Genomic DNA, 17,959 nt, shown 5'->3' with positions numbered 1-17,959 from the left:
ATCACTTGCCGCCAGCAGGCTAAGGGTTAAATCATACTGTCTCACAAATCAGCAATTTTTGAAAGATTTATATTTTCCTGCTTTTTAACATTTTGTCGAGCAAATGAAAAACTGTCTTTAAAAATGTCTTTAAATAATCTCTTTAATTTTTTTTTGCATGGAAGGAGGTGGGTTTTTTATTTTATATTATATGAAAACATGTTTCACATGAAAGGGAGCTGGCATTATTTTTATACAATTTTGTTTCTTAGCAAAACGCGCCCAGCGTCAAGACAATAATTGTTATACTAATACAGTACAGTTGCTAACAGTTAGCTAGTCTGCTGCACAGACTAATGCTTAATCTATACTATCAATACCCCTTAAATACAGGCAAGAGTTCATTCCCTTGTCAGTCTTGAAGCAAGGGTGACTGCCCTAGGATCTCCACAATTCTGGAACCCATTTTCACTATTATCTTGTCCAGAGTGACTAACGATGAACGATTGTCATAATGTCAACACCATCGTTATGATTGATTATCTTAAAAGTCATCAAGAAATACAAACGTTGTAATAACTTCTCCCTGTTGTAATAACATCTCCCTGTTGTAATAATTTCTGCCGCTGTTTTTAACAAATATTGTTTCTTCCATCTCATTTAACCCGACTGAACTTGTATCGCTTTGTTGCTCTTTTGTTCCTCTAAAATGCTTTTCTGTTTTCGCTTTTCATAACTGCGATACTCTAGAAGGCAATTTTGTGTAAAATCGATACCGTGTTGGTATTAAGAGTTCATACTCTTTATATGGCTTACATTGAGATACATTTGGATGATAGATTAAATTGTCAAGGGTATAAAAGTTTATTATCTGTTCCCTGTAGTTGTTACAGATTGACAGTAGAAATTTTAGGCTTTTATATCAAACGGAATCAGTTGCAAAATGTTTGTATCAAATGCCAGTGCCGATTACCTTCACACGATTTCAATTTTTGCAAATTTGATCATTTAAAAAATGTCCTTCGCTGATAGTTTGATAACAGGTTTGATGATTAGATTTGATTTTCTTCATTCAATTTTTTTCATTTAGTATTAGATCTTCTGATATTGATTTGAAAGCTAGGATTTGCAGAGAATTTCATGGAACTTAATTTCTGTGATTCTTTTAACAGTGTACAGATGAGTGTATGTTATGTACAGAGAGTGTATGTTATGTACAGAGAGTGTATACAGAGAGTGTATGTTATGTACAGAGAGTATGTACAGATGAGTGTATGTTATGTACAGAGAGTGTATGTTATGTACAGAGAGTGTGTACCGAGAGTGTATGTTATGTACAGAGAGTGTGTACAGATGAGTGTGTGTTATGTACAGAGTGTATGTTATGTACAGAGTGTAATGTTATGTACAGAGAGTGTGCAGAGAGTGTATGTTATGTACAGAGAGTGTATGTTATGTACAGAGAGTGACTGTACAGAGAGTGTAATAATAAATTGTTATGTACAGAGAGTGTACGTTATGTACAGAGAGTGTATATTATGTACAGACAGTCTAAAAGTTTAATGACAACCATAAGTTTCACAAGATTTAGATGCTAAGCATACAGAAATGAAGTTGATCCCAGTAATAAGATTTTATAATAAGCAACCTCCCCATGTTTGTTTATATAAAAGTATATATACTGTTAGTATACACACAAGTATATACTTTATGCCATACTTCGAAGTATAATTATTGCTGTCAGTCATTCAGGTTCTCGTTAATTATTGCTTTTATAGCAAGATTTTCTCCATTGATCCTGCGTTTAAAAGCATGCTGGTATGTCATTTCACTTGATTGCGTTGTAATGACCCCAAACGCTGAAGAGGAAGTTGGTTCTTAATGTAGGAAAGTGCCCCGACATGCTATTAGCGTTGTAAAACTTCTCGGAAAAAACATGCCTGATCAATACGCGACCTTATATAGCACCGATGACAGCGTTATCTGCTGGATAATGACATTGTTAATGGCTCATACATTGTTTCTACCAGGTTTACTGCAAAACTGTAGAGAAGCTGTTGTTAATAGAAAAATTGTATCGAGTACAATATAGTCAGCAAAATCTATGTTTAATTTTGCATTATTGGTGATTTCATTGGCTGGTAAAGACATGTAAGCTGGTAAACCTATTGCAATGTAACATTTATTGCTTGAATAGCATTTAACCAACATTATTGATTTCTTGCAAAAGTCTCTAAATGAAATTTAATCCGGAGGAAATTTAAGTCTGTAACTGAAAACTACCCAGGGGCATTAGGGTGCGGTTTGAGGTTTGGGGCAGAGTTTTTAAATGAATGCTGTTGAAAAGATTGAAATACATCTGATATTGATACTAATGCTATGGTTTTCCCCCCAAGGTACAGACTGTTTTGAATTATGCTATAGAATTTAAAGTTTCATAGGGTCTCTTCCCTCCAAAATGACAATATAGTGAAATTATATCTTTTGGGTAGATTTATCATAATTATGAATGTCAAAACTTTATTACATTATGAATGTCAAAATTGTGTGAAGACTGGCTTTGAATCTACTCAGATTTTTCTGGAATGTCACTGTTCTGTATAGAAGAATATCCCAAGTAGTAAATAAGATATTTCAAATAGAGCCAATTTTCCCATAAACGGATTACAAAGTAAGCTTAGATAGTCAGCAAAATGAACTTTTTCCTTACCAAAAATGTAGTTAAGTGATAGATTGTGTGGAGAGGAGGAGATGTTTCCGATCCTGTTACACACCATATTGGTAATTAATGTACGTGAGGGCATTACATTGCATTAACGTCTATATATCATTCTTATATCGGTAATAAAATGTATCAGTATACAGTTAAAAATGTATTTATATTAATCAGGATGAGCTGATATGCTCGGCTTATATTTCTTGTAAAGACGTAAACTGTTAATGGGTTTTAAATGTAAAATGTTTCTTTGACATAACAGTGTGACAGCTACAGGCTCCCATATGTTCAAGGTTTTTAATCAGGCAAAATTATTTTTGCCCATTTATTTTCATCATCATCGTTTTTCATATCTAAATATTTTGTTGAAAAAAGTAAAGAATTGTTGTCAAATGGAAAAAGGGATACAGTAAGGGACTTTCTAGCATTGGAAGAGACTTTGGAAAAATAGCAAACGGCTTTGACTCAGCATGTAAATACACTGGCAGTAACACGTACTGGTTAAGGACACTACCATTTACAATATTGGCTAGGGACTTTGTAGCTTACTTTTAGTTAGTTAATTGTAAGTCTGTATCACATTGTAACATAGGCTAAGGATATTGTAACAAATTTGACTAAGGACTTTTTAACATTGGCTAAGGACTATGTAACATTGACTTTAAACTTTGTAAAATTGATTTAGAACTCTGTAACATTGGCAAAAGATTTTGATACTGATTTTATAAGACTGGGAAGGACTTTGTAACATTGGTTAAAAACTTTGTAATATTGGCGAAGGACTTGGTAACATTTGACAAAGGACTAAGTAACAGTTGGCAAAGGACATTGTAAAATTGGCAAAGGACTTTGTAACAATTTGATTGAGGACTTTATTACAATGGCTTAGGATGAGATAACAATGTGGGTTGCTTTAGTAAATTGTTATGTCATTTGATAGTTTAGAAATGTTGTTAAGAATCATTTTAACATTCTGTTGCTATGTTTGAGAGGGCCTTTATAGACTAGGGTCCTCATAATGGCCAATTTCCGTAAGGTAGGTCATGGAACAGAAGGGGATTAAATTCATAATTCTGAAAGAAAACAGATTGCAAGCTGTCACACACTGTAATGCTCTGAATACATTATTTTCTTAAACCCTTTGATACAAAGGGACAAATAAGGGGTCATGTTTGCAGTTGAGATTATGAGCCGATTCAAGAGAGAACGAAATGCGCTGAACAATCCGGTATTAGTTTCAGTTTCAACAAAATAATTACTATTTACTACGGACTGTTTTTTCCAATTATAGTCATTCTTTGCCGCAAAGTCAAAGGAGGTCCTGGGCGGTTGTCTTTTGTCTCTCGCTATTTTTGTCATGATCGCTTGATTAAGTGCCACCTGTACGGGTGAGGACCTTACACAATCACCACGGAGACTTGTCAGCCTTTGATCACCGATTATATTTTTACACCAAAAAAAGAAATTTATAATCATTCATGCTTAATTGCCTATCGCACATGGCCATCTTTGACAAGGTTTTAAAGTAGTTTAGTTTTGGATAGGATAAGCCGTAATGTTCTTTGGTTCATTAGGTTATGACATACTGTGTTGAATGGCGCAATACTCTTCAAATATGGAGGTGAGAAAAGCATCTTTATATTATGATCTTTATCCAGATTTATAGCAAATACTCAATATTCAAAAAATTATGTAGAGAAATATATTATTATATTGATGCCATTTAAGATAGCTTTAATCTGTTTATGACATCAAAGAGTATTGAACCTAAATTTTATTTAGTAGTTTTATACCTTTCATGTCAATATTACATCTAATGTTTGCTTAGTAAAAGATATTTTGATCTTACACAGATTAAAAAAGTATACTTATTTTCTTCAAAAATGATTTTTCTTTACTCGTAGGGTATTAGAAACTTAAGCAATGAGAAAAACAAACGGTTAATTTGTTTACATTTGCAACGAATTTTGTTATTTGTCAATTATTTTGAAGGCATGAGAATGCTTTTAAATATTGATGTTGCCATTATGCTTGTATGCTTTTGAATTTATTAGCTATACTCCGTATCGACAAATTTTATCACGTGACCCGAAACAGGTAAACAGAGAGTTTCCCAGCCAGTGTGTTTATATACATACCGCATGTATACATTGCAAAGATTATCTAGTATTATCTTGAAATCATGGTGTTTTACTGCTGTGTTCCCAATTGTAAATCTTCAGGATTTGATGAAAATATATCAATGCATAAATTTCCAAATGATGAAAGGCAAATTAAGGTAAGAAAGCTATTTCATATTTTTTATTTATAAAAATAGTTCAGTGTTCAAAATATTAAGATAGAAATGTTGCTTGTTTAAAGAACATACAGAATTCATCAAAAAAAAAATCCCAGCTGCTGTTACAAGGAAAAGTGAAGTATTGTTAAGAGTGCCTTCTGATAAATAGTGTTTTCTTTTTAATTTTAGGTGTGGAAAGACAGGATACGTAGGTCAGGGTCATCGGCTACAAAGGATGACTTTAGAGTAACAGCCAGCACCAGAGTCTGTTCAAAACACTTCCAATCTGTAGACTATGTTTGCCCAGATGCAGCAAAGAAACGTTTAAAGTGTGATGCAGTTCCGTCTGTTTTCACATGGATTCACACACCAAAGCGGAAGTCACCGAGAAAGAGAAAGTTTAAGGACAGCGATGAGACAGACACTGCATCAGAAGGCGAGGAGAGAGTGCATCAGGAAGTACAGGCTAATATAGTCATGCCGTGTACTCATAGATTCTCAATGAATAACATCGTACATTCCAATCCTAAGCTGAATTTGTTACGTTTTTATACAGGCTTTGCAACTATTGCAGTTTTCAATACCGTTTTAGAACTGATTGTGCCAAAGAAGGACCGAAGTTCAATAACATACTGGGATCGACGCAAAAGTAGTTCATACACATCTGGAGCTGAATATTTTGAAAGTGACTATGAAATGTCAGAAAGTGAAAGCAGTGATGAAGAAGATTTTGATGCATCTCAAGCATCCAGGACTTACAAACTTTCTTTGGAGGATGAATTCTTACTGACTATAATGAAACTTAGACTGGGGTTATTTAACAAGGACTTGGCAAACCGTTTTCAAATTTCGTTATCAATGGTGTCAAGAATTTTCAATACATGGATAAATTTAATCTACATAAGACTAGGTTCTATGAAAGTTTTTCCTCATCGTGATATAATAACAAAACATATGACACATGATTTTAAAAAGCAGTATCCAAATGTAATGCTAATTATTGATTGCACTGAGTTAAAAATACAAATGCCTTCTTCGTTAGTACGAAAGTCACAAACGTATTCTGACTACAAGTCGGCAAACACATATAAAGGCCTCGTTGGAGTAGACAGTCGTGGAGGAATAATGTTTGTGTCACATTTATACACTGGTGGAATTTCAGACAAAGTAATTTGTCAACGCAGTGGTCTCTTTGATTTGTTAAAACAAAAAATAGAGACTGGCGAATTAAAACGTGGAGACGGAATCATGGCAGATAAAGGATTTACAATTGCAAACGAATTGAACGAGATAGGTCTCTGTCTAAACATTCCTCCGTTCCTTGGAAAAAGAAAACGATTGTCTGCTGCAAATGTACAGGATACACATGTAATAGCTCATCATCGGATACATGTTGAAAGGGCCATAGGAAAAGTTAGAAACTTCCATATATTTGACAGAAGATTACCTATTAAATCTGCTGGTGTTGTAAACCAAATATGGACTGATTGTTGCCTTTTGTCAAATTTCCAGGACCCTCTTATTGCAAAAACTTCAACTGACGATGACTAAAGTTCTCACTTAAACGTCCGTCTGCTTGTTTTTAAGATAAGGCACTGCTGAGTTGACGTAAAATTGAGCAAGCTTTGGGAAAATTCTTGCCCACACGTTTTTGTCATAAAATATACGTTCTACAAATAGTCCTTTGTTCGTGAAAACAACAAAGTCGCACCAATTTACACCGGCTATTGCCATCTGTCCAGTCACTTGGTAGAAGTAACTATGTGACCTTTTTAAATGCAGCTCCTCGTCCCTTATTTCAAGACAGAAGTCTGTATTTCTTGCTGCTTCCGCGGGTGTAGTATTTCTATATTTATATGGGCACTTAATTTCCAACAGCCCGAAGTGATCATAAGATGACTTGTCTAAAACTTTGCCGTCTGGGGAAGCTCCAAGATAAGGACAGCTTGGATTTATTAGGAGTCCTGTGCGAAATACTGACACATTATGTTTACAATTGTTTTTCATTTTTTTAGTGTACAATTTTCGTGCAGTATCTTCTTTATCTCTGCCATGTGAAATTGATTTTACACTTGATAAATCTTTGCATGTAAATAAATTTTTGACAAAAGCTTCACTTGGTTCACTTTTTCTATTTATAACGTCGCCAAACTTTGATGCTGTAAGTCTATTTTTACGCATCTCATGCCATAGTTTATTCTGAGACTGATCGATAGTGATTTGTTCAATCTCCTCAGACCTGGCTTTAGTTACGTCCAGTGATTGCAAGAATGTTTTGCTTGTTTCATCAAGTTGAGTTAAGTCTATGTTAAGACTTGAATTTGGTACAGGTATATCAGGGAAGCGAAGGTTGTCTTGCAAAACAATATCAACTTTGCTGGGAATATACGCTGAAAATTCAGACTTAGAGCTGTGATAGTCTTGGAGTTTATAGCTGAGTGGGGAACCAGTAGGAACTTCTCCAAATAATGTGTCAGTTGAGTGTGTTGTTGAGTGGTCTTTAGTTAAATACACTATAGGAATGTTACTGTTGCGTGCTCCAACTATTTCTTGTATAGTAGCTACCTCCTCTTTTGATGGTGCCAAAGTTCCTTTACTTTTCTTTGCACGCCCGTCATACAAATAACATTTCACAGGTTCCCTTTTACGTAGCTGTCTGTCAGTTGCTGCTTTGGCAAAGGTGAGCTTCATTACTGGTTCTGGTTCAATTTTGTCCCCACGTGGCTTATGCCATATTTGGCTCACTTCTGTACATGACATATCTGCTGGGATCTCTGTCATTCTCTTGCTACTCCAGTGATTTACATTGTATAACAATGCAATTATATGGTTGCAAACTCCTCCGGTTCTGAAAGCATAAATGAAATCATATAATTAGAATTTATTTGATAATATTCATTATTCTTTTAGTGACATTTGTTTGAAAACTTCAGTATAGTTTTAATGGAATACAAGACAAAATAATTCACACACAAAATCAAATTAAGTTTCAATCATTTAAAAAAGTACATAATTTTCACTCACCCAGCAATACAGCTGCATTGTCCATCAAGAACGTTTGATTCTTTTAAACATATCTCTGCCGATAATATATGTGGCAATTCATTTTTCTTCTGACATCGCCAACATTTTGCTTTGACAAGAAATTTACTGTCTGTTTTACAAACAAAAGCATCATGTACATAACTTTCAATAAAAAAATTGTATCCTTTTTCAAATGCCCTGTTTTTTTCCTCTTACTTTTATATAATCAGCAATTTGTAAAATAGTAAATTTTGGAATTTCATTTAATTTTTTACTCCAATTCAAAGAACTACTAGAGGCCATTTCTGTAATTTTCTGTAGAATATTGTAAAGACTGAGATTAATTAGGATTCTGTGTAGGTTGAGGGTCTAATTGTTTATTTATTAGCAAGTGATAAGAAAAAGATTAACTGTGGTTATTAATCTGACATGGTTGTAAACTCATTGTAGAGGCATTCTCTCTGCAGTGTAGTGAGAATGTTTACCTGTTTCAGATCACGTGATAGGGCTGTCGATACGGAGTATATCAATTAATAGAAAACTTTCCATTAAATTTTGACATGTTCATTGAGTGTCATCCTTAACCTATGCCCCATCGTTTGTAGGTTTTATTAACTGTCATGCTTTTAATTTGTTAATTGTCACTTATCATTTAAAATTCAATGTGCCTTAGCATATGGCAGCTGTGTGTTGACTAGCAAAGAATATATTATTATTTTTTTATGCCCTGTTATGGTTAAAATGTTAACAGAAAAAAAATTAGGCCAAGTAAAAAGATCATGGTTTTCATTTTAGCATTGACTGTATACTAATTGTAGTGTTGAAATAAGGCACACAATTTTAAAAATGCCGTTCAATTTGAATTTATGTTATAAATTTCTCTGCCATATATAAAATCAATGTTCTTGCATACAGATACATCTTGAATGATTTATGAATTTTCTGAATCGCTGCATCCGAGCTTAAACTGCTGTTTTTTTGCAGTGCACAGTAGCAGAAAATATTTAATCAATTAATTTAATGAGGATTAATGTAATGAATATTCAATTTGCATACCTGTACACAATTAACCTTTACCCTGCTATATTTCTACAATGGACAGGTCCATCATTCAATTTGGGCAATACCATTTATTATAGGAAGGGGTGTTCACTGAAAATGTACTGACTGAATAGCGAACAGTGCAGACCGTGATCAGACTGCACGGATGTGCAGGCTGATCTTGGTCTGCACTGGTCGCAAAGGCAGAATAATTGCCACCAGCAGGCTAAATGTTAATATCAAAGCTATATTGTCACACAGATAAAATAGAAGTGATATTGTTTATTCAAATACAGTCAACCCTTTGCTAAAGACCACCTTTGAACGGAGACCAATTTCCTCTAAACAGCACTTATTTCTTTTAATTTCAATTTTGATATTTTCGATGTATTTTCTGAATAGAAAAGAACGACTCAAAAAAGGACAGATTTTCTTGCTTCCTGGGACTCCTGGCAGTCTTAATACAGGTTTGTCTGTATTTAAGTGATGCTGAAATAAAAAAGAATTGGTTAATCGAATAGAAAAATTAGAATGGAGTGATCATTTCCATTGTTCTTCTTTTCTTTTTCTGAATAATCTGTTCCAAAATTTTGCTGGTGTAGGGGCCTGCACCAGTGTTTACTGTTGCTGGCTGTGTGTCAAGACCATGAGCATTCTTGAATGCATTTGTGTGAGGGTATTCATTCGCCCATCTTGTTGTTGGCCATGAGTGTGTACCCAGTACCTACAATTTGCAATAGATCGGTGGAATGTGGCAGGGTGGGCATGGTCTTTCTTCACCATAAATTCTTTGAAGCCAGTGGATTTAATGGTATGATCATAGCCTTTGGTGAGAGTCTGTAGTAAACGCCACAAAAAAATGAATAAATGAGGAAGCAACAGTGCTTCAAACACGACTCCATGAAGTCTGTAAGGTGCATTTTTTTGTGACAGAAACTTTAAATAATATTCAGTTTTGTTTGTATTCTGTTGCTTTAACGGCTTTACGAGACTTTTTTTGCAGTTACTAAAAAACCCACGGGAGAAAGAAATTTTCATCTGAAGTACAGCGTATAAAAGATGCCCACAGTGTTTTGAAGAAATTATTATCTCAAGATTTGATTATGGAAAGAAGCGAACAGTCTTATGACAAAATTTGGTTTCAAAATGTCAGAACAAAATGGATACCCTGTCTGATTAGAGAATATGGGAATTGCATCACATTAGAGTTGACTTGTGAGTGATTTGAAAGCAAATTTAGTCCTGTTTTGAAACACTTTTGAGACTTTAAAATTTCATCATGCATTTGTGTTAGCTGGTTAATAAACAGGAAGGTTGTACATTGAACTTGACGAAAAGCTTTTGAAAACCATGGCAGTGCAGGGTAAAAATTAATGTAAACTGTTCAAAAATATATACATCTTAATAGCTCCTAGTGTGAAATTAATGCAAGAATCTGATGTATTTTCATTGTGAAGTACAAACATTGTGAGATGCTATATAGAGGAATTTGTAGAAGAAACAAGAGAAACCCTATTAATAATATAAATGAGAAAACCAAGAGCCCCCTTTGCATACTTAAGTTGGAAAAAAACATTCAGATAAATAGACTTGTTGAAACAACACCTGCCATTGTATACAAATCATTTTCAATAGCTATTCTTCTATTCAGTCTTACTTAAATTAATTTTTGATACTTTTGTAATAAATAACTCAAAGCCAAAACTGACTATCCTGCCGCCTTGGTTTACATGTTAATAGCCCCCTTTTGCTCTACACTATTGAACTCATGAGAGGGGACTGCAAAACAATAATGCTGAAGAGGGATACCTGGCATCTTGCAACACCCTTAAAGCTGGAAAGTTGCTATATAGTCTGAACTAAGTTTGTATGACCTAACAAAAGAAGAAAATACCCTATCAGTGTATCAGCTGAAACAATGTAACATCAAGTTCCTGTAAACTTCAAAGTGTCAGCAAACTGGTTTATATTAAAGATTTGTCCCACTAAAGGTAAAACAATCATACTCAAGAAGGAAAAAAACAGCATTACTACAAAACAAAAAACCTCCATTATTCAGTTAGTGCCATGTATATAGACAGTGTTATTGTCTATCATGCAGTCGGTTTTTGCCGCGTATTTGTTCGCTTATTTGTTTTCGTTTGAAAGTTAACTCTCCATAATGCACTAGAACTGTTTGCAATTTCAATTATGCTAATATGTTTGCATATGAATATTGCTGATGTTTATTTTTCATGCTCTCTTGGGTATAAATTTGAGAATTTAATGAAAGTTCCTTGTTAAATTCATCAGCGCTATGCGTTCCAATAATGCAGAAGACACGGTCTGGTACAAATAATTATCGCAGAGCTCTGTCTTAACACTCTGTAATTCAAAATAAATGCGAGAAACATCGTCAGAAGTAATGAAAAATAAACAATATTACCCAGCATTTAATATACTGAATTGAGGTGTAATATCTGCAATACCCATTAGGAACTCGACACCTCTTGTAATATGCACGCACTTCATCAAAGTCAGGGGAAAAACACATTGAAAATCTATTACACGAAACATTGGTTTGTGTGATCAGGGTTAGGATAAATGCCGTGTTCAGGAATGCAAGTATGGTTTCCAAATCGAGCGCAGTCAGTGGTATAGAAATCTTTTATTTTAACATGTTTTCCGACTGGGTTAAACTTTTGTTGATTTCGGCAACGATATACCCCTATTGTATAGATCACGAGCAGTGATATCTCATGAATATAACTACCTGCTTCCATGAAGACGTTTTTCTTCTTCTTTGTTGTTAGAGAATAAAAGTGCATGTTTGCATTATATTTTATAATGTGTGCCCGGCTAAAGACAAATCTTAATATCACAAAGGGTTTAATGTATTACATGTATTCCTGATTACAGCAGTGCGTGAACTTCATATTAGTAAATAATTATGAATTTTCTCCAATTCAAGTAAAAGTCTGGCTTTCTTCTTTTGTGTCTCGGAATGTAATGATATAAACTTTACACAGGACTAATTTCATACAACAGTGATTTAATATTCGGGCTGTTTTAGTCTGCCCTGTGTGGCATAAATTTTCAGACTTCATGTTTGTACCACAACACACAGTTAATTCAGCCACTTCTGAATTGACACTGTAATGGCTATAACGCAAGGGGTAACAAAAACCCCATCTTCAAGATGACATTGTAAAAGGTCAGTTGAAATACTAAAGTAAATACACCAAATATACATGGATTCTTTTTTCTTGTCTTGTCATTTCTCTTATACTTTCTGGGCTCTGATGATGTTATGTTTTGTGAAGAATCGCCTAATAGGAGTTATCTCCTGTGAATAAAACTAAAGACTACAAACAGGCAGACTTCGTGTTCCTGCCTGGGCCAGAATTCATGAACAGTTAGATGCAGGCCAAGCTTTCTCTTAAAAGTTTTTTCCAAGGGTTGTTTTTACAGATTTTATTCATAATGATGCATAACAAAGTGATTATTTATTAATACATTGCCACCCTACTGAAAGGGCCAGCCATGTGTTAATATAATATGTGAGGCACCTCTGGGCATTGAACTGCATTACTTTCTAGTTCCTACTTTTTAATGCCGGGTACCGTATTTGCAGGTACTAAATTGCCTAAAGAAAGCTATGCCAAGGTTTTGTTCAACTCTAGTCATTTGCTACATATTGTTAACTGTTTTATAAATGTTTCTACCGAAATCCATAACTTTCATACAAAAAAAACCTTACTTAAATGTGGACGTTGGCCTCGTAGTAACTTTTCAGGCAAAAAAAAATCATTTTGTTTTTCACCTGCAAAAACTATTAATTTACTTATTCTGTTAATAGGTAGCTTGCATCATTAACAATAAAAATTATAAGGCAGCTTGCATCATAAACAATAAAACAGGAGCCTTATGGCCAGTAACAGTCAGGCTCATTTGTTATTGCAACAATGAACATCTACCTTTTGACCAGGGTCATGTCGGACAATATAAATTCTTCACTGGCTTTTATTGTTTACACAGATGCTGGTATATATAAACTACAACATTTATAATTGTTGGACAGGACTTTTGATACCAGAATTGAGGCTAATTATGTTGGTACAGGTTGAAAACAGCCACATTTATCATGTGAATGGTCTCTTCATAAATTTTTAACATTTTTTTTGTTGTAAATGTTGCATTTTTTTCTAAATATGAATTTTATGCTTGTTTTTAATGAATTATATAGTTTCTGTTATTTTTGTCATTTACCAGTATTTTGAGTGTTATGGGGGCCATAGGGTCAAATTTGGAAGACGTGCAACAATGATCGATGTTGAGTTCCTAGATTCTACCTGGTTGTGTTCTTAGAATCTTAGAATTTGAAATGAGACTGAATTAAAAGAAGCAAAAAACATGTTAACTGTGCATAATTAATTTAGTAGTATTCATATCTTAATTTATATTTTCTTGTAGCTGAAGATGGGGTGGTAATTAAGCCCCCTTTAGCAATATTATTAATGACTTCCCCCTACAGTCTGTTTAATTATCAGTCCCCATGAGCTGTACTTAATATACACTCCATCATCATTATAGATGGTGTAACTGATAGTGTGATACTGGCAGGTTACATTGTTATGAAAAAAAAGTACATTTGGGTCACCTTTAGTTTGACTGGTTTTTGTTTCAGCTTGTTTGTTATGAAATGTTATTAAATTACTGGAGATCTTTCCAAAACCAGTTCTCATTTCTCCCAACCATGTGTGGAACACTTTCCAAAATAGAAGTTAAAACTCAAATTATTTGCTTTTAATTATAGCCACATCTTGCTGAAACAGGTTCTTTTCTAATCATATATCTCTAAATATCTTGTATTGAAATGGCAAAGTAACAAAATGATCAAGAAGTTTTGTTGCATCCAGTTTTAATTCCACAAAAGTCAGCTTACAAAGAAAATTTAACTTCTAGAGGAGGAGAAAAAAATGGGATTAGGTATTTAAAAGTCCAGGTGAAACATCGGGTTACGCAGAACTTCTTTATGCATCCAGTAGGTAGCAGAGTATGAAAACTATAATGAACAGAAGCTGGCAATATTAGCTCACTTATAAAGAAAATATTCCCAAGGTTAACGTTTTGATTAACCTTAATTTCCTTTTAAATTTAATTATATGATAAAATGCGACTTCGGTGTGTGGGACGTGTTCTAAATTAGGGAAATCCCAACTTGATATTGTTTTCAATATTAAAAAAATTAGTGATACTTAACAGATTGTTCATAAGGGGGGAATTTAAGGGTAGAATTTATTTTCAGTGTCTTGAACATTCCTTTTGTAAGCACTTAATATGCACAATTACAGAAATTATTTCAGTGACGCGTATTTGCTAACCGCGGAAAGATCTTTATCTTGTAGAAAATTTATTTTTAAAATTGATTTATAAAGATATGAGGTGTATTAGGCATGGTACATACGTTTTGGATAGTGTATATTGACCAGATGATTTTATAGCGATATTTACTTTACGGGGGTATTTAGTCTAAACTGTTTACAGTTGATAAAATTCTATCGTTTAATCTGTATAATCTGGTTTAAAAAATTAAAGAAGTTGAAAAAAATATTTACAGACTTTTTATGATATTATTTATGAAAGGAACTGCTGATTAGCGTAAATATTTGAAAACTTCAGTGAATGTACGATTTTTATTTTCAGATCAAGTGATTGGATATCGGCTTTTCTGCTGACAAGTACTTCAAAAAAAGTGTTTAAACTGATGTAAAGATTTGAGAACATTTCAAACGCAGGATTATAACGCATTTACAGGTAAGACGATAGAAGAGCTTATATTTTGATCAAATCGGAACAAGGTCGTGATTGATTTTTGCACTTTAAACTAGCTGGGGTTTTTGTTTTCCATTTTGATTTATTCATCATAATCTTTGAAGTTTAATGCAGTGATAAAATGTTTACACTACCATCTCTCAGTGAAGGGTTGTTAAAATAAAATTTCTGCTGTTTTATGTACAGTCAGTAAACTCTTCAATCTTTTGATCCATCCCTAAGGGTCTCCTAAAAAAAAAATCTTGTTTGGGAATACTGTTTGTAGGGGCACATGGTTGCGAATTATGAAAGTTGTATTAAAGCGTATGTAAAGAATAAAGAGTACAAAACCTGGTACATCTGAGCTATTAACTGAGAATTTATGATACTTTTTATATCGTTTATTAAATTGGTTAAGGAACATTGCAATAAATAAGTCTTTATGATTTCGTTAAAAAGATCCCAGGTGCAGTTTTACCTGTGAAAAAATTTGACATGTGCTTAGAAAATGATAATCGTCGAAGTGTGGTTATTTTGGAGTTTTTCCATTATGAATATAATACAAAATGTGATATAACACGATTGTCCCGAACAGACAAAAAAATCAATTGTAAGATACACCTGCTGTCTAAACAATAGTTTATGATGTACTTTATACATGTACATTACCTATGATCACAGTTGCAGGAATTCTTTTGAATCGGATTTCTTCAAAAGTCTTGTCCAACAACGATCAAAGACATTTTGAAACAATGGAGAAGCTGTCAACAAAATATTTGTGCGTATTGACAGAAATTAGAGGAGGGCCGTTCTTGTATGTTTATATCGGCATGCATCAATCAAAAAATTCGAACTTTGTCAATAACCAAATCACTATTACGAAATTCAGTTATATACAAACACATCAAAGTACGATTTATCTTTATTGAACATCGGTGCACGATCTTTTTTCGAGACTTTTCAGCTATAATTTTTGGTCCACATGCCAGACTTGACAATGATAACCAAGATTTGACGATGTTAACCATTCATAAATTTCGTCTTCTATCAAAGTTATTCCCTATTGTAGTAAATAAACAAATGATATAATACCTATACACCAAGACAGCTGGCAAATAAATATTGTGTAAAATTTAAGCGATTATATTTTTGAATTGATTAAATATTTGCACGACACATGAATACTTTATGTTCAATACATGATATATCATTGCTAACTGCATACTGGAAACAAAGTGCAGCTAGATTATGAAATATCTAAAGGAAAAAAATGCAAAGTGAAGAAATTGTTTTAGGGATATAAGAGTATTCTATTATAATAAAGGTTCTATTGAACTGATTGAATTTAAGACTTTTTTTTTTTTGAAAGTCAGCATAGTTAGCTGCACAAAAATTCTAATAAGAAGGTTGAAGGTCAGAATCCCATTTTAGGTTCAACTCCTTCATAATGATTTTGTAGAAGTCATTCGTCCTCCGCCTCTGAGTCATGAGGGGAAGCTGCCATTTATTTGTGAAGATCATGTTAAATTTTCTAAGGAATGCAGGAGCAGTAGTCAGGTTGTTAACTGACTCATTAATTATTGAAATACTTCTAAAAACCACATTTAACCCTACAAAATAAACAAGCCTCTGAAGGACTATACAAAACGTTGATGCATTTCGAAGGAGATAAATAAGGTCCTTAAATCTTAGCCTGCTGGTGGCAGATGATTCTGCCTTTGCGACCAGTGCAGACCAAGATCAGCCTGCACATCCATGCAGTCTGATCATGGTCTGCACTGTTCGCTATTCAGTCAGTAAATTTTCAGTGAAAACCCCTTTGAATAATAAGTGGTACTGTCCAGATTGAATGATGGACCAGTCCATTAGAAACATAGCAGGGTAAGGGTTAAATCACCACTTTTTTTATTCATTTCCTGCATTATAACTTCCATTCGTCAGCTTTTTGTGATCAGCAGAATCTGTAATGTGACATACTGAAAGGGCAGTGCTACTACTACAGTTGAGTCAGTGTCTGCGCATGCCCTCTTAATTAACTTTTAATTTTACAGGACTCTTATTTGAAATTGAACGAATTGTTTCATCCCATCATCATAACGGTCTTATACCTTACGAGATGTCAGTGTTTTTGATCACAATTTTATTCTATATTTGATGATGTTCGAGCCAAGAATATCACAGATGCATTTTAAAGAGCACAGGAACTATCTGTTGCATCATAAAAGTCGTAGAAGTCATTAGTTTATCGAATTTGAAATTAATTGCATGATGCACTATTGAATTAATATGGCACATAAAAAGTAATTGCTTTGCATAGGGGTATGGTTTAGTAAACATTTCAGCCCGCAGTCTAATGAAATTATAGTTTTATTTGCGATAATCAAAAGAGAATTTTCCAAGCATGCAGACATATTTGGCAATTAACGTCTTGCCTTAATTTTTGTAATAAATGATGTTTGTAATATGCATTTAAATGATAAAAGATAGCCTGCATTCGATGGAGTGATGAAAATTAATTTATAGTCTCGGAGTTATGATATTCAGCATTGATTTTACTTTTACTAAAATCTTACGAAATCATATTCAAAGAACAAACTTCTTCAGAATTCTTTTCGCTTGATCAAAGTCTTAATTCAAATTCTGAACACATTTCATGGATGAAATAAAAAGCATTCTGTGTCACGTGCTTGTTGAATGATCAGGGTCCTCCAGCTGCTTGAATCCGTGTCACTTAGATGTTGTCTATTGTTGGTCATGCTCGGGAAGTACTCGAACTCTCGTGCTTCCTTGGAGTTTCCATAAATTTTGATGAACGTTTTTTGACACTTGATCTTTAATTTCAAAATTATTTAAATGGCATTGTTAACCATTAATTACAAAATACATCATATCTTGAATAGTCACAAATAACTTGAATAAATTTCAGAAAAGCTTTGAACTTGTATAAGGCTAAATATAAAAAGTAAAATATTTTTACAGAGGCTTAAAAATACGGCACTTCACCAAGTATTTTGAACTCGTTTATTATTATTGATATAAATGTTTAGGCTAAAATGTAGGAGAAGATAAAAAATAGAAACTTTAGGTCAGTTACATTTTCCAAATTTTTATGGCCGTGTTTTTGGATT

The 17,959-nt window shown here is 33.6% G+C and overlaps 1 protein-coding gene across 8 annotated transcripts in view; it reads left to right on the top strand.

The window, feature by feature from the left end:
• LOC123559698 (roundabout homolog 2-like) overlaps positions 1–17,959 on the top strand; it is a 176,226-nt gene that overhangs the window by 31,317 nt on the left and 126,950 nt on the right. For 6 of the 8 annotated variants that reach the window (XM_053552458.1, XM_053552466.1, XM_053552467.1 and 3 more), the window contains one exon: positions 14,724–14,834. The exons of 1 other annotated variant lie outside the window; for it this stretch is intronic. The gene's annotated coding sequence lies outside the window, so the exon portion shown is untranslated. Of the gene's footprint in view, positions 1–14,520; positions 14,541–14,723; positions 14,835–17,959 lie in introns of those variants that run through there. One more of the 8 variants, XM_053552460.1, reaches the window with a different exon arrangement.

This window comes from Mercenaria mercenaria, chromosome 10 (genome assembly GCF_021730395.1).
Source record: "Mercenaria mercenaria strain notata chromosome 10, MADL_Memer_1, whole genome shotgun sequence".
In the NCBI taxonomy this organism is placed as follows: domain Eukaryota; kingdom Metazoa; phylum Mollusca; class Bivalvia; order Venerida; family Veneridae; genus Mercenaria; species Mercenaria mercenaria.
The sequence above is the reverse complement of the archived record's forward strand: the minus strand, read 5'-3'. Positions and strand labels throughout refer to the sequence as shown.